Here is a 15,142-nt window from a genome sequence, read left to right as displayed (position 1 = left end):
AGACTGCTGTGCTAGCAATCAGCAAGACTCTGTGGGCATAGGACCCTCCGAGCCAGGTGCGGGACACAATCTCCTAGTGTGCCATTTTCCAGGCCCGTTGGAAAAGCGCAGTATTAGGACGGGACTGACCCGATATTCCAGGTGCCGTCTGTTTCCCCTTTCTTTGACTAGGAAAGGGAACTCCCTGACCCCTTGCGCTTCCCGAGTGAGGCAATGCCTCGCCCTGCTTCGGCTCGCGCACAGTGCGCTTCACCGACTGTCCTGAACCCACTGTTAGGCACTCCCTAGTGAGATGAAACCGGTACCTCAAGCAGAAATGCAGAAATCACCCGTCTTGTGTGTCGCTGGGGCTGGGAGCTGGAGACCGGAGCTGTTCCTATTCGGCCATCTTGGCTCCACCCCTACCTAATGTTTCTATGTATTATCTTTTGAAGGCAGTAGACTCAGCTCCTTCATGTGCAGAATGTGAAGCCAGATGAACTGGATCAGAGCATGTAAAGTGCTTGCCATGGTGCTGGGCACTTAGCTAGCCTCCAGTGAAATATCAACTGGCATTGTTATTGTCGTGTCCTCTCTTCTTGGACAGTTGTCCAACTTTTTTTTTTTTGAGACAGGATCTCACTCTGTCACCCAAGTTGGAGTGCAGTGGCATGATCTCGGCTCACTGCAACCTCTGCCTCCTGGGTTCAAGCGATTCTTCTGCCTCAGCCTCCTGAGTAGCTGGGATTACAGCCACCAACAAGCCCAGCTAATTTTTATATTTTTAGTAGAGACGGGGTTCTGCTTTGTTGGCCAGGCTAGTCTCAAACTCTTGACCTCAGGTGTCCTGCCCGCCTTGGCCTGCAAAAGTGCTGGGATTACAGGTGTGAGCCACCGTGCCTGGCCCCAACATCTTGAATAGTCGTATGGACCCCATGAGAGAGAATGAGCTCTCTAGAAATCTAACAGATTATCATACAGCTTGTTGGCCTGGTTGGGATTTATACCCTGTCCCTATTCCTTGATTTGCAAGGGTCTGGCATATGTACAACAGGGCCATACACATTTAAAAATGGACATATATTTTCCCTGCAGTGAACATATGTTACTTATGTAATTTGAGAAAATAAACTTTTTAAAGAAACAGAGAACATTATAAAGCCATGTTAAATGTACCTTGTTAGTTGGATGGTATCCCTAGTGAGAGTGATAAATTTTGTCTTTGTTGACTGATTTTTTTTTTTTTCCTAAGTTTTTACAGTCAGGCTCAAGTTAGGTATTGGTCAGTAATTCAGTCAGGAAGGAATGAGAGTCCAATTTGTGGATGTTTCATGGGTTCTGAGAAACTAGATGGAGTCTTTTCCCTTTTGAAGCTTCTAATCTAGGTAGACGGTCAAGGTCATGATCTGATGTTCTATTAATGACTCCAACGACCTCCACCACCATTGCCATCCATGGAGCATGCTTTCCGGACCAAGCACCCTTCTGACTGATTCAGCTCTTCCTTGATGCATCCTCTGATGTTAACCGGCAAGAAAGATGTGATTATTCTCTTCGTTCTGGGCAGGAGACTGTGTGCCGGGCAGCTGAGCCCCTTGCAGAAAGTGGCTGAGCCAGGATTTGAACCCAGGTCTGTCTGGCCCCAGTCCCTGTGCCTTTTGCAGTGTTGTGTCCTCACTCTGTTGACATGCATCATTTTTTAGCTGCCCCATATCTAACTGCCTGTGGTATGGCATAGAGTCCTAGCATTGAGGCAGTTCTGTGAAACCCTCTGCATGGGCTTTTGAAATTGCAAGGTTCTCTTCTTAAGGGCAGGTTGCACAGTAATTTCCCGAGGAAGGCTTTGTTCCATAAACCCAGGCCTTACAAACAACAGTTTCTGCCTCTGATATGTATAACTCTGCTGCTTTAAGAATGAATTGCAGAAGTCACATGTGCTTATTGCACCAACTAGAAATGCTTCACAGGGCCGGGTGCTGTGGTTCACGTTTGTAATCCCAGCACTTTGGGAGGCTAAAGCCAGAGGGTCACTTGCAGTCAGGAGTTTGAGACGAGCCTGGCTAACAAGGTGAAACCCTGTTTCTACTGAAAATACAAAAATTAGCCGGACGTGAGGGCAAGTGCCTATAGTTCCACCTACTTGGGAGGCTGAGGGAGGAGAATCTCTTGAAGCCGGGAGGCGTAGGTTGCAGTGAGCCGAAATCATGCCACTGCACTCCAGCCTGGGTGACAGAGCGAGACTCTGTTTCAAAAAAAAAAAAAAAAATGCTTCACAGGTTTAGGATGAAAACACTTATTATCTATTGCCCTCCATATCCCAGGGCGCAACAGTTAATAGCCTGAGTGTGTCCTTTGTGCTCAGACCACCATGTGCATACCTGGATGATACCTTAGCATTCTCACCAAAATAGAACCATACTACATGCATTTCTGTTAATAGTTTAATTTTTGAACCCAGGTACATCTGCTGTTTGGAATGAGCTGCTTTTTGTTTTTGTTTTTTGGAATGAGCTGGCTTAAAAACAGCATTTGGGGTGATCCATGATACCCTGTCCCTTTGCTGACAAGCTGACACTTCCTTTTTTGGATCTGTAGGGTGCAGTTAGGGCCCAGAGTTCTTTCGAGCAAATACTTCTGCACCTCTTGGTTCAGGGCAGGGAATTGTTCTGTCTGGCACAACTGTCCGCATGTTTTATTCCAGCAAAGGAGTAGTTTTCATTGTCCAACTGCTTTTCACTTAGGGGGAGAAACAGAACTCTAAAGTTTCCGTCGGAGGCTCTGCTGGGCTCCATCACATGAGCAGGTGGGACTGCGGCTGGGGAAGGGTGTGATGACAGCTTTGATTTTATGCAACAGCCATTCCCAGCTGTCCCTGTGCATGCGTTATATATTTAGCTGATCTCTTGGAAGAGAGATGCAGCTTCGAAACAGGTGAGCAGATTTCTCAGGGAAGACACATGAGACATGAAACTTAATGGAGAGGCATTCTGATTTTAAAAAGAGGGCAGGCTGTCACTCTTGCATTTGGCTTTTAAAAAATTCTCATGTTGGCTGGGCACGGTGGCCCATGCCTATAATCCTAGTGCTTTGGGAGGCTGAGGTGCGTGGATCACTTGTGCCTAGGAGTTTGAGACCAGCCTGGGAAACATGGTGAAACCTCAACTCTACCAAAAAAAAAAAAAAAAGGTGCAAAAATTAATTATCTGGGTTTGATGGTACACGCCTGTAGTCCCAGCTACTTGGGAGGCCGAGGTGGAGGATCACCTGAGCCTGGGGAGTTCGAGACTGCAGTAAGCCATGACCGTATCACTGCACTCCAGTGAGGGTGACAGTGAGACACCCTGTCTCAAAAAAAAGAAAACTCTCGTATCTTTGACACTTGGCGTGAGACTAGAAAGTAATTTCTGTTTTTCTCGTGTTTAATTATCACAAGAGTTACCATTATCCCCATTTTACAAATGAGGAAACTGAGGTTCAGAGAAAGGAAGTAATGAGTCCAAGAGCTGCTAGTTAGTGACACCTATAGGGAAAAACAAGTTGTGTTTTTCTTTTTTCTTTTTTTAAGATAGAGACATGGTCTCACCATGTTGCCCAGGTTGGTCTTGAACAACTGGGCTCAAGCGATCCTCCTGCCTCAGCCTCCCAAAGTGCTGGGATTGCAGGTGTGAGTCACCGTGTCCAGCTTCAGGTTGTTTTTCCGTTTATACTCACACCACTCTCAACACACCATTTTTGCCGCCACATGTGTAGGGGTTTCTTCCACACCAGGCAATTCTCCAACACCAGCCGAGCTTCCTACAGTTCAATTCTGACAGGACCTCACAGGGTAAGGGCTTAGTCCCCCAGGCCTGCCTTTATTTCGGATTTCAGTTGCAAGTCCGTGTTGTCGCCTGTGCTTCTGACCAACCAGCCCCTCTGGAGACCATGGTCTACCAGTCATCTCAGTAGCTTATAAAACAATACCTGTCACTTAGGAGATTCCAAGGGACTTTGGAGCTGTATGCCAGGAAATGTTGCGAAATCAAATAATGTGTATTTCCTATTATGAATTACAGTGTCTTCATGATAGAGCCAAAATTTGAACCCAGGGATGGCTTGTGTCTCTGCCCACACTATTGATCATCTGCAATTCTCCATTTATTACAAAAAAAAAAAAAAAAAAAAAGAATATCCCACTCAGACAACATGGTTCTTGGTCTTGGTCTTGAGGGATACAGTCAAGTATGTAAAATTTTTTTTTTTTTTTTTTTTTTTTTTTTTTTGAGATGGAGTCTTGCTCTGCCACCCAGGCTGGAGTGCAGCGGCACAATCTCGGCTCACTGCAACCTCTGCCCCCTGGGTTCAAGCAGTTCTCCTGCCTCAGCCTCCTGAGTAGCTGAGATTACAGACACCCGCCACCATTCCTGGCTAATTTTGTATTTTTAGTGGAGATGGAGTTTTACCATGTTGGCCAGGCTGGTCTGGAAACTCCTGATCTCAAGTGATCCGCCTGTCTCTGCCTCCCAAAGTGCTGGGCTCATAGTGAGCCACTCTCCCCGGCCCAGCCTGTACTTTTTGGGTAGTATTTCCTTGGCTTGGATATCACTGGAGCCCTTTGCTTTTTAGTGGAGAATCCATTACCTGGGAAGTAGGTTTGTATAGTGTGTTTTTAAAGCATTTGGAAGGGTTAAAATTTATGGTTTTCTTAAATCATGAGTAGACAACCAAAAATGTTAGCATGGGTGCGAGAGAGAGAGAGAGAGTGAGTGTGTGTGTGTGTGTGCGTGTGTGTGTGGCATGCAGGGGAGTAGGCTCCCTTTGGTGTTTAACACATGGCCTTGGATGTTCCCAAGTGGGGGATTTTGAAATTAGGCAGGCTGGGGTTTCCATCACTGGGTTCATCATTGACAGCATTTTCTAAAAACCCAGCCCTCCATTTTCTCAGCTGTGAAATAGAGATTTCGTGCCGTGGTGTTTGAAGCCTCAAGTGGGACTGTTAAATTGTCCAGGCCGTGCTGTGCTCCTGGGGCCATATAGGTAGTAGCCCCTTAGCACCTTTACTGCTGCCTGTGGATTTGTGTTTGTGCTGGAGCCCAAGCCCATGGCAGGGCACTGGAACCTCCCTCATCTTGTGGGAGCAGCCATGTGTGCTCAGCTGTTGACCAGGCTGTCCAGAAAGAGCAGCGCCTCTGGAAGGTGCTGTAGCTGGAGGCTGTTGGGTAGCCACATTCCTTGCAATGGAGTGGCAAGTTATATTTTGGAGGGAGATCTGAGCTGTTCGCTCCCTGGCTTCTACCTCCCAGCCTGTGCACTTTATATACCCTGTGGAGTGATCCCTAAAAACGTCCAATCATCCCACTTCTTCTGAATCCTCCAGGGGCTGCTTGTTTTGCTCAGAATAAAATGCCATAGCCTGAAAACCCTTACTGTCCTGTCTGTGGTCTCATTTCCTACCAAATGTCTCCCTCCTTCATTATCCTTTAGCCACATGGGGCTTCCCCACTGTTGGTAGAACACGTGGGTGCCCGCCCCAGGCCCTTTGCATTTGCGGTTCCCGGGAACGTTCTCTCCAGGACTGTGCAGAGCTCACGCCCCTGCCTTATCCCAGTCTCTGCTCAGACAGCTCTTCACTAGCGAGGCCTTTCTTCGAACCTTATTTAACTAGCACTCGCCACCATCATTTTCCCACTCTTTAACTTCCTCTAGCCCTTCTCCTGGCCTGGCATATTAAATAGTCACTTCTTGGGTCTCTGAGTCTCCTCAGTGGAACAGAAGCTTCATATTGGCACTCACTTTCCCCCCACTTGATACATCCCTGTATCTCTAGTGCCTGGTGCCTGGCAGGTAATGCACCTTCAGTAGCTAGTTGTGTAGGAAGTAAATGAAGGACTTGCCCAAAGTCACCCCTGCTAAGTGGTGGAGCCAGACTTTGACTCCCAGGATGTGTTTCATTGCACAGCTCCAGGGTCTTGTTGCCTGTGTTTCTCCCTTTGCCACAGTGAGCACTTGAAGGTGGTGGATGTTACTGTTAGGAAGAGCATTTCCTTTGTTGGAACACTGAGTAACTGGTGTCTTGTAGACATCATTGGCACCTCACCTGGAAGGGTCCTTTCTCCTTTGGAACCGTAAAGTGTCCCAAATTTCCCAAGACACAGAACCTTGCCCGTTGTTATGGGACCTGGGCATACCTCATTTTGTGCATTTGAATGTCCTGGGAAATCATCTCCAAATTTAAAATGATTCTTTATTTTCGCCACCAGCATCTCACACCGTTTGCATCTGGGTCATGCTCAGCTTGTTCACATTGAAACAAAACAGTAACCTCATCATGCCGCTCTCCGTGGCATCAGAAGTTTCACTTAATTTAGACAGAAAACCCTATGTGTTCTCTGGTGCCTGCTAGCAAGCTCAGCACAGTTTATACCTATTTTAGACGACTTCACACAGATACCCCCAAACAGATATGGCCAGCAGTGATGAGATGAAAAGTTATGAGTGTTCTCTAAGTTTAGATGACCTGCTGATGGTACTGACTAACCCACAGCTTTTCTGGAACATGAAAATTAGTTCTTATTGAACATAAATGTCTATATACTTCTACCAAACAGTCTCCCTGTCTATTTGAATGTAAAGAGAGAAGGCTTCTTGTTTTTGCCAAATCATTATTTTCCCATTTGGAGTGGAACTTTTATAATTATGCCATCAGGGAGACACAGGAGAAAGTTGCTGACTGTTCAGAGGACAGGCAAGCAAGTAGAGTGTGGATTTTTCCCGTGAATAAGGTAGATGTTAACTAGGTTGATTGGCTCAATGGGAAATCCCAGTTAATAGCATCACCATCTTCACATTTGGCACGAGATTAAAATGGCCAGACTGAATCCTGCTTGGAGGCTCCTCTGAGATTTTGATGTGAAAATACTGTGTAATCTGCAGTGCTACGTAAGTTGAAGCAGTATCATTATTTTGATTTCTGTGACAACCCATTACATATGGATATAGTTTTCAAATTTTAATTAGAAAATTTGAAATTAAATACAGCCTTATTTTTTGCTTTTTGACCTTTCTATTGGAGCTTTTTAAGCACAATGTAAGTTTCTGATTGAACATGGAAATATCCAGCCATGTAGATGAAAGCTTCTGTCTTCTTGGATTCCAGCAGGTGTACTTTTCATGCAGTCCTTGACCAGGGCAAAATACAAAGTTCTGAACACTGTCAAGGTAACTCAGAATATGAGCAGAAATTGTTAATGCATTTCAGATTGCATTGCTAACCAATATCTAGAAGCCTTCTATTTTTGAAGTCAGTGTGAGCTATCATCGACATGAATAGAGAAGTATGTTTTTCTCTTGGGCTATTAAATTGTCATTCTTTCCATTTTACTTTACATTATTATTATTATTATTATTATTATTATTATTATTATTATTATTATTATTATTTGAGATGAGATCTCACTCTGTTGCCCAGGCTGGAGTGCAGTGGTACGATCTTGGGTCACTGCAGTTTCCACCTCCCAGGTTCAAGCGATTCTCCTGCCTCCGCCTCCTGAGTAGCTGGGACTGCAGGTCCACACCACCACACCCAGCTAATTTTTGTATTTTAAGTGGAGATGGGGTTTCACCATGTTGGCCAGGCTGGTCTCGAGTTCCTGACCTCAAGTGATCCACCCACCTTGGCCTCCCAAAGTCTTAGAGATTACAGATGTGAGCCACCATGTCCAGCCCCATTCTTTCAGTTTTAAAACTCATGAATCACCCTCAGGAAAGATGCAACTTAGAAAAGTTGTAGTTTGATCAGTTGCAAATGTTTGTATTTATTGTTTAGATTTGACTTTCAGAATTCAGTCACAATTGATTCTTTATGAATTGATTGGTTTATTGGGGGAATGTGCAAAGAGTGTAGAATGGTGTTGTCGTCTGTTATTTTTGTCTCTCAAATGACTTGACATTACTCAGACTTTAATTGTGCGGCCTTCCTTAATACCCAGATGTTCTTTTACTCCCAAGGCAAATGAACCTTCTCGATTTGAAAGTAAATCCGATGTTGTGCTTGCATGAACTTAGCCTCATGGCATGAATGGCCTTTCATGCCTTGACCCTGTATACTCACCTTCGGCAGTTGAGGGGTGGGAGACATCTAACCTGTTCAGTCGATTCCCTTACTTTGTAAATATTAATCCTTAAGCTATGGAGCAACATGGCGCATTTACCTCTTATTTTTATTTTTTTGTGCATGCCATCTACGTGAAATGATATCACCATCTCTGTAACTTCACGGTCTAACTCAATCTAATTTAAAGTGGTCTCTCGGCCGGGCACGGTGGCTCATGTCTGTAATCCCAGCACTTTGGGAGGGCAAGGTGGGTAGATCACCTGTGGCCAGGCATTCGAGACCCGCCTGGCCAACGTGGTGAAACCGCATCTCTACTAAAGATACAAAAAAATAGCTGGACATGGTGGCACGTGCCTGTAATCTCAGCTACTTGGGAGGCTGAGGCAGGAGAATGGCTTGAACCGGGGAGGTGGAGGTTGCAGTGAGCCAAGATTGCGCCACTGCACTCCAGCCTGGGTAACAGAACGAGACTCTCCCCAAAAAATAAATAAATAAATAAATAAATAAATAAATAAATAAATAAATAAAGTAGTCTCTCAAGAAGTAACTATGCAATGGTTAAAGACTCTATGTTAGTTAACTATTGTTGTATAACAAATTACCCCACAGTTAGATGACTTAAAACAACAAACATTTACTATCTCACAGTTTGTGTGGGATAGACAGCCTGGGTGTGGCTTAGCCACATGCCTGGCTCAGGGTCTCTCCTAAGACTCTATCAAGGTGGCAGTTGGAGGCTGTGGTTGTCCCAAGGCTCCACTGGAGGAGGGTGCACTGCCCCTCGTGTGGCTCATGGGGGCTGTTGGCTGCGTGCATCAGTTCCTTGCCATGAAGTTCTCTCCGTAGGGAGCTCATAAGAATCAATGAACAAGAAAGGCCACCTCACACAGAAGCCGCAGTCTTTGTAACTTAATCTCAGTGGTGAAACCCCATCACTTCTGCCGTAGTCTGTTTATTGGAGGTGAGTCAGTAAGTCCAGCCTATGCTCAAGGGGTAGGGATTATATAAGAATGTAATATATTGGAACCATCTTTTTTTTTTTTTTGAGACAGTGTACCCCTCTGTTGCCCAGGCTGGAGTGCAGTGGTGTGATCTCGGCTCACTGCAACCTGTGCCTCCTGGGTTCAAGTGATTCTCCTGCCTAAGCCTCCTGAGTAGCTGAGATTACAGGCATGTCCCACCATGCCCGACTAATTTTTGTATTTTTAGCGGAGACCAGGGTTTCACCCCGTTGGGCATGCTGGTGTCGAACTCCTAACCTCAAATGATCCGCCCACCTTAGCCTCCCGAAGTGCTGGGATTCCAGGCGTGAACCACTGCACCCTGCCTGGGGTCCATCTTTGAAGCTGCCTACTGATGGGAAAAGTATAATATAGTTAGGCTTAATTTTGTATTATTTCATACATGGAATTGAAATTTTTGGCATGCTTGCTAAAACTGAACCAGGGCAGCAAGGAAGTCAGGTAGCTGCAGGGGAAGGTTGACTGGCTAGTTGCTAAGAGTAAATTCATGACTGTCCAGGGTCTTTCCCCAAGCCTTCAAGGTCAAAAAGCTTATTTCTGCATCTGTACCCTCCTGGTGTTGAAGGTTGCTGATTCTTCTTAAATATAGTCCCAGAGGGGCTGGTGCCTTGGGGACAGGGGGCTGGTGCCTTGGGGACAGGAGGCCAGTGGCTTGATTGCTAATGAGATGTGTGGACCTGAAGCGGGTTGAATGAATCGTGATGAGCAGGACCTCCTTGCAGAGGGCAGCAGTCTGGGCCTGGCCAAGATGAGGAGATAATTTGTAGTCAGGGGCAGAGCAGGGCTGTGAGTTCACCATTTTGGGTATGTATTAGCACCAGGCTCTGCTAAGCAGCTGCAGCCAGCTTCATGGTGCGGTGCCTGCCACAGTATGTCTCCTGGTTGCCCTGCTGACGGGCTCCACTGCTCTCTTACCTGCCTTTTCTAAGTCCCATGGCTAAGTGCAGGCTCCCCTCAAATTCTGATTACATAGTTTACATATCACTAACATATAATTATAGTTTACACATAATTTTATTTGTGATCTTACATCAGATCTTTGCAGGTACATAGAAAAGTCATTGGTTCTCTTAGCTTTGTTACAAGAGACAGGAGGCCTCTGGCTGTCACCGTCTCCCACTTCCCACCCTTCAGAAGCCCCTCTTGGAAGCTTTTCCACTCATGCTTTGGGTTGTCGCCTCCATATCTCTGATCAACATGCCTGTTGCCACTTTGTTGTTTTTCAGTTGTTGGAATTACTTCTCATTGTGGAACAGGAAGGGTAACTGTCTTTGACTGCTCCACCTCCAGAAAACACACATAACACGCAGCTCCCCATCCTCTGGCACAGTGGTATCATCATTTTGGTTAGATCGGTATTCAGTGATTACATTATTATAACTGGAAATGCTGTCCACAGCTGTGAGGTGCATAATTGTTTTTCCTGCACAATCTCTTGATTTCTCTGGTGTTAATACTTAATTCAACTCCAAGTTTGTCCTCAGTGTGTAAATCCCCCTGGTACATTCAGGCACTTTAGGCTGCCTCCCGCTTGCACCCAAGACAGTCTCTCCCGGTGCCTTCTGGCCTACTCTAGCCAGAAGCCTGCTGCTTGTGGGCCCACACTCTCCAACTCACTTTTTTTCTTAACGGCTTTCTTGAGATATAATGCACATAACATACAGTTCACCCTTTGAGAGTGCATAATTTGAGTGGTGTTTTTTTTTTTTTTTTTTTTAATTTGTTTTTGAGATGTAGTTTTTCTCTTGTTGCTCAGGCTGGAGTGCAGTGGTTGGATCTCGGCTCACTGCAACCTCTGCTTCCCGGGTTCAAGTGATTCTCATGCTTCAGCCTCCCGAGTAGTTGGGGTTACAGGCGCACACCACCATGCCTGGCTAATTTTTGTATTTTTAGTAGAGATGGGGTTTCACCATGTTGACCAGGCTGGTCTCGAATGGTTGACCTCAGGTGATCTGCCCACCTCAACCTCCCAGTGTGCTGGGATTACAGGCGCGAGCCACCACGGCCGACCCTCAGTGGTTTTTATATTCACAAATGGTGCAACGATCGCCACTCTCTAATTACAGAACATTTTTGTCATGCTCCAAAGAAACCTCATACCCTTTAGCAGTCGGTCTTCATCCCTCCTTCCCCCAGACCCTGGCAACTTAAGACCTTCCCTGGACATTTCATGTTCTTGGGCTCGGGTAATCTGCAGCCTTTTGGATCTGGCTTCTTTCCCCTGGCTGAATGCTCTCATGGTCTATCCATGTTGCAGTGTGAGTCGGCTGTTCATTCCTCTCATGGCTGAATAGTACTCCCCTGCATGACTAGACCGCATCTTGTTGACTTACCAGGTGATAGCCCTTTGGGTTGTTTATGCTTTTTTGTTACTATGAAATATTCTCTGGCTCACTTTTGTGTTTGATCCCCTATATCTTGGGATCTATGTATTAACGATTGCTAGAATTCTTCCCTTCTTTAGGTGTGGGGTAAAGTTTCTGCAGGGTCACATGTCTGAAAATGCCTTTATCCTGCCTCTCACGTGACTTGCCTGGGTATATAAGGCCCAAAATAATTTTTCTCCAGAATGTTGAAGATGTTTCTTCATTGTTTTCTGGATTTCCATGTTGCTGTTGAGAAATCCTACGCCATTTCTAGTTTTTATCCTTTGTAGAAATTCTTCTTCCGCTTCAAAGTTGGTAGCCTCTCTTCTCTGTGCCCTGTGTTCTGAAGTCTGTGAATGAGGCTTGCTTTTGTCCATTTTGCTGGACATTCATTGAACTCTTCCATCCTGCCCCTCGTGTCTGTTGGCTCTGAATTATATCTTTGATTTCCTCGTCTGTGTGTTATCTTTTTCTCCTTTCTTGATCTCTTCTCATTTGGACTTGTAGTTCTCTATTCCCCCCCTCTTTTTTCGTTTTGAGACAGGGTCTTGCTCTGTGGCCCAGGATGAAGTGCAGTGATGCCATCTTAGTTCACTGCAACCTCTGCCTCCTAGGCTCAAGCGATCCTCCCACTTCAGCCTCCTGAGTACCTGGGACTACAGGCATGTGGCACCACGCCGCACTAATTTTTGTGGTTTTTGCAGAGGTGGGGCTTCGCCATGTTGCCCAGGCTTGTATTCCATTTTGTTATTCATTGCTTCTATTTTCTGGAAATTTTGCTACCCTTTCCCTTACTGTCCTTGTTCTATTTTTGCTGTTATATAGTTTCACTCTGTAAAAGGGCTTTTGTGTGCTTTGTGTTTTTCTTTTTCTACTTTTTAAATATCTCCCTATTCTTACTTCATGACTACACTGTCTCCTCCTCTCTCTCTGGAAATATTACCCACAGTTTGCTTTTGAAGTGTTTTCCCTAAATAGTCTCTCTTTCCTGCAAGTTGCTTTTCTCTGTTTATTCCTGTCTCAGTCTTTCATCTTAGGTGCTTTTCTCAAATGGGGTGTGATTTCTAGACGTCTACTCGGGTGTTTTGGAGTGGGGTTAGAAATTGATCTGAAACTCTGTGAACATTGACTTTGGGCCTGTTGGGGTGATCTGGCTGTGCCATTCCACTGGAGAACTACTCCTGGTCTCCAAAGGTTTTTTAGATTCCTGGGAGAATACGTTTCCATTCCTTGGCTTAGAGGCAAATGCTGTCTGCCTGCTGTTCTGCGAATGAGTGGGGCTGGGGAGAGGGAAGAAGAATGGGAGAAACTTAGAAGTTCAGTGTGTGGAACTTTTCTCTCTCCATTAAAAAAATAGAATACCCCAACCTCAACTCAGTCCAGACTTACCACATTTTCTCCGGAGAATAAACATGTATATTCTGCTAATCGCTTCTTAAACAGACTTTTAAAACCTTTCTTTTGATTTCTAGTCCTGTGTTCACGCTCACTTCCAGAGGTGTCTTGTGCTAACAGTTCATTAGCCTTTTGTGAGTCATTCCATTCTCATCAGATATTATTTTGGTGGCACCCATGTCTATTTAGGAATGAAATTTTCTCAGGTCTGTCAAGTTATTTATCAGTCATCTACCTGATTCTCAGCTTCTATAATTTTGTTGTTTTGTTTCCTCTCCAGTTCTTTTTTTTTTTTTGAGCGATGTCTTTATAAAAACCTTTTTTTTGCTTTTATTATTATTTTTGACACATAATAATTGTACATATGTATGAGGTAGTGTGTGATATTATGATAGATGTACACAAAATTTAATGATCAAATCTGGGTACTTAACATATTCATCATCACCTCACAGGAAACATTTTAATTGGCTTTTTTTTTTTTTTTTTTTTTTGAGACAGAGTCTTGCTCTGTTGCCCAGGCTGGAGTGCAGTGACACAATCTTGGCTCGCTGCAATCTCTGTCTCCCTGGTTCAAGTGATTCTCCTGCTTCAGCCCTTCAAGTAGCTGGGGTTGCAGGAGCGTGCCACCATGTCCAGCTGATTTTCGTATTTTTAGTAGAGGCAGGGTTTCTCCATGTTGGCCAGGGTGGTTTCGAACTCCTGACCTCAAGTGATCCACCCGCCTTGGCCTCCCAAAAGTGCTGGCATTACAGGCGTGAGCCACCGCGCCCGGCCTCAGTTGACATTTTAATGGGATTTTGAGAGGATGTGAGTGTAAATTACTGTGTTCAGGCTCTCATCTTTACAGAGTTCTTCACAGTTTTTCTTTCCATAACTATTTGGGGTTATCTGTTGTGATTGGGTCACTCCCTATGTTCGTGGCCCAGGATTCAGGGCTTCCTTTTGCGTGTTCCGTGCTGTCACTCAGGGCCTTGAGCCTTCGGTGGGCTCTAACAGTGTGGCCCGAGGAGGCTTAGCCACCTGGCCTAGTTGCTTCAGTTTTGACTCCTGGTTTGGCTCAGCCTTCCTGACTTTCACCTTCTCCCTGAAGGCTACCCCCTATCACTGGGGGGCTAGTCTCAGATCGTTGTTTAGCCTCACTGCCCCTCCATACAGCTGATAGGGCATCCAAGGTGTTTCTTGTCCCAGAACACACAGGAAACTGATCCTGCATCGTTGATGCTTATTTTGAGGCTTGAGGCTAATCCACGTTCTTAAACATGCTGTGGATGTTTTTCTTTGCCCTTGGTGTGGGAGGTCTTCCCTGTTCTTGTTTACTGCTTTTCTTGGAACTATCTGATTCATTCCCAGTTCTTCTTTATTTGCTCTTCCCTACCGAGTGGGCATATACGGGCATATACGTAATCATGGAAACACTACTTGGAGCCGTCTGTGTGCATGCTTGCTCTGACCTGGGAGCCAGTCTCTTTAATATGTCTTTTGCATTGACGTTCTGTGTTGGTTTTCGAGTTTTTCTAGAGGTTTTCTTGCTGTCATCCTAAGTATGGTTTATAAATGCCAATCCTTGGCTTTACACATACTCTGACCCCCATTAGTGCTCCATAGCTGGCTGTCAGCAGGACCTACCTCACTGGATCACTTTTTTGTTATAGAAAAAGAAACTTGGCAAATATAAAAGATGTAAGTGGACTGAATGCAGTGACTCACACCTGTAATCTTAGCACTTTGGGAAGCTGAGGAGGGAGGATCACTTGAGACCGGGAGTTCGAGACCAGCCTGGTCAACGTAGTGAGACCTTGTCTCTACAAAAACTAAAAAAAAAAAAAACAGAAAAAGAACTAGCCTGGTGCAGCAGGGGTATGCCTACAGTCCCAGTGACTCAGGAGGATGAGGCAGGAGGATTGTTTGAGCCCAGGAGTTTGAGGCTGTAGTGAGCTGTATGATTGATTGTGCCACTGTACTTCAGCCTGGGTGACAGAGGATACCCCATCTGAAAAAAACAAAACAGACAAAACCTCTAGCCCCCCAAAAACCCAGCAAATATAGGCTCTAATGTCTTGCCAAACCTGCCAAAACATTGCCTGTTTTCTCCTGAAATGGAAAGTAGTGACAAGATTATTTCTTGACTCCTGTGCTTCTATCTCATGACATTTCTTGCATTTTAAAAATACAGCTTATCACTTTTTTTTTTAAGTGACAAAGTCTAGTTCTGTCACCTAGGCTGGATGACAGTGGCACAATCATAGCCCATGGCAGCCTCGACCTCCTGGGCTCAAGCGATCCTC

General features: G+C 45.2%; 1 protein-coding gene across 1 annotated transcript in view; it reads left to right on the top strand.

Annotated features, from left to right (window-relative positions):
• The window catches only part of SNX29 (sorting nexin 29), a 409,777-nt gene that overhangs the window by 101,579 nt on the left and 293,056 nt on the right, over nucleotides 1-15,142 (top strand). The gene's annotated exons all lie outside the window — the stretch shown is intronic.

This window comes from Symphalangus syndactylus, chromosome 18 (assembly GCF_028878055.3).
Source record: "Symphalangus syndactylus isolate Jambi chromosome 18, NHGRI_mSymSyn1-v2.1_pri, whole genome shotgun sequence".
NCBI classification, from domain to species: domain Eukaryota; kingdom Metazoa; phylum Chordata; class Mammalia; order Primates; family Hylobatidae; genus Symphalangus; species Symphalangus syndactylus.
This window is presented reverse-complemented; position numbering and strand designations above follow the sequence as displayed.